A 2,521-nucleotide genomic window follows, 5' to 3' on the forward strand; every position below is an offset into this window, starting at 1 on the left:
CCCGGGAATCGAACCCGGGTCGCAAGAATGGGAATCTTGCATGATACCACTACACCAGCGGCGCGGCCCGGAGCTGCCGCCGCGCCCGCGCACACAGCCTGCGCGCCGCCCCGCCAGGGGCCGTGGGCAGGGCCGGGGGTGGCAGCACGGGATCCTCCTCGAGTCAGAAAACGAGGGCTGGAAGGGACCTCAGGAGGTCATCTAGTCTAGTGCATCCCTGTCCCCAGCTAGATCATCCCAGCCAAGGCTTTATCAAGCAGGGCCTTAAAAACCTCCAAGGATGGAGATTCCTCCACCTCTCTGGGTAACCAGTGGCAGTGCTTCACCACCCTCGCTGCAGCTTGAGCCCATTGCTCCTTGCTCTGTCATCTGGCACCGCCAAAAGCAGCGCAGCACCGTCCTCTGTGGAATCGCACGTCTCCTCTCAGTCTTCTCTTCTACAGGCTACATAAGCCCAGGTCCCTCAGACTCCCCTCATCCCGGCCCACTCACCATTTTTGTTGCCCTCCACTGGACGTTCTCCAATTTGTCCACATCCTTCTGTAGTGGGGGCCCAAAACTGGACACAGTACTCCAGATGTGGCCTCACCAGTGGTGAATAGAGGGGAAGAATCACTTTGATCTGCTGGCAACACTCGACTAATAACAGCCCCGTATGCCATTAGCCTTCTTGGCAACACAGGTACACTGCTAGCTCATATCCACCTTATTGTCCACTGTAACCCCCAGGTCCTTTTCTGCAGAGCTGCTGCCCAGCCAGTTGGTCCCAAGACTGTAGCCATGCATGGGATTGTTCTGTCCAAGTGCAGGACTTTGCACTTGTCCTTGTTGAACCTCATGAGATTTCTTTTGGCCCAGTTTGTTCCATTTGTTGAGGTCTCTCTGAACCCTAGCCCTACCCTCCAGAGTATCTGCTACTCCCCCCAGCTTGGCGCCATCTGTAAACTTGCTGAGGGTGCACCCTATGCCATCTTCCAGGTCATTGATGAAGATGTTGTACAAAACTAGCCCTAGGACTGACCCCTGGGACACTCCACTTGATACCGGCTGCCACGTAGACATTGAGCCATTGATTGCAGGAAAACCACTATGAATGTCTAGTTGGATGCTGTCAACTGGACATAGAGTTGCTGATTACTACCCTCTGAGCCTGATGCTCCAACCAGTTTTCTGTCCACTTTACAGTCCATTCATTCAGCCCGTACCTCCTGAGCTTGCCTGCAAGATTGTTGTTGGAGACCGTATCAAAAGCCTTGCTAAAATCAAGGTACAACACAACCACTGGTATCCCCACATCCACAGAGCCAGGCACCTCATCCCAGAAGGCAATCAGGTTGGTCAGGCATGCCTTGCCCCTGGTGAATCCATGCTGACTGCTCCTAATCACCACCTTCTCCAAGTGCTTAGAAATGGATTCCTTGAGGATCTGATCCATGATTTTTCCAGGGACTGAGTTGAGGCTGACTGGTCTGTAGTTCCCTGGATCTTCCTTTTTCCCTTTAAGATAGGCACTATATTTGTCCTTTTCCAGTTGTCCAGGACCTCCTCCAATCGCCATGAGTTTTCAAAGATAATGGCCAGCAGCTCTGAAATCACTTCAGCCAACTCCCTCAGGTGCATCCCATCCAACCGCATGGATTTGTACATGTCCAGCTTTTCTAAATAGTCCCTAACCTGTTCTGTCACCACCGAGGGCTGCTCACCTCCCGAAACTAGGCTGCCCAGTGCAGTAGTTTGGGAGCTGGCCTTGCCTGTGAAGACTGAGGTGAAAACAGCATTGAACACTTTTCCACATCCTCTGTCACTAGGTTTCCTCCCCCATTCAGTAAGGGACCCACACTTTCTCTGATCTTCCTCTTGTTGCTGACGTACTTGTAGAAACATTTCTTGTTGCCCTTCACGGCCCTTGATAGCTGCAACTCCAATTGCACTCTGGCCTTCCTGATTTCATCCCCGTGTGCCCAAGCAATTCTAATATAATAAAAGGTTTAATCTGTTTGTCTGTCTGTCTGTCTGTAACGCTTCTGGGCAACTGCGTGTGCCACCGAGAAGGTGAGTGGCAATTGGCTGTGCAGCCCGGGTTGCATGTGCCCAAGTTGCCGGGGAAGTTTGTAGTGGTGGCGAATATGCCCTGGCCGCCCAAGCAGTGGGGTTGCCTCCCCGCCTCCCTGCCTGAGGGTGAAGGGGTGGGGAGGTCTCGATGGTGGCACCCCCCCTGCCACCTGGCCCCGCTGCCCCCAGAACAGCCAGCTGGGAGGGGGAGGTGGTGGATAGGGAGGGAGGTGGACGCAGGCCAGGTGGATGTGGAATAGGAGGGTGGAGTGAGGCTGGACCCAGAGCGGCAGGGAGTGGGGTGGAGCAGGGCTAGACCTGGAGCAACTGTGAGGGAAGTTGAGTGGGGCCAGACCCAGAGTGGCAGAGGGGGGGAGGGAGTGGAGTGGAGTGGGGCCGGACCCAGAGCAGCAGGGCAGTGGGGGAGGATGGAACGGGGCTGAACCTGGAGCGGTGGGGGGGAGGTTGG

At 55.1% G+C, this 2,521-nt stretch overlaps 1 protein-coding gene and 1 non-coding gene across 2 annotated transcripts in view; both read right to left on the bottom strand.

Annotated features, from left to right (window-relative positions):
• On the bottom strand, positions 1–64 carry TRNAG-CCC. Its single transcript has one exon. It is a non-coding gene; the product is annotated as a tRNA-Gly (tRNA).
• METTL26 (methyltransferase like 26) overlaps positions 1–2,521 on the bottom strand; it is a 29,050-nt gene that overhangs the window by 13,743 nt on the left and 12,786 nt on the right. The window lies entirely within an intron of this gene.

The sequence above is a fragment of the Alligator sinensis genome, unplaced genomic scaffold, assembly GCF_000455745.1.
Source record: "Alligator sinensis unplaced genomic scaffold, ASM45574v1 scaffold449_2, whole genome shotgun sequence".
Taxonomy (NCBI): Eukaryota; Metazoa; Chordata; order Crocodylia; family Alligatoridae; genus Alligator; species Alligator sinensis.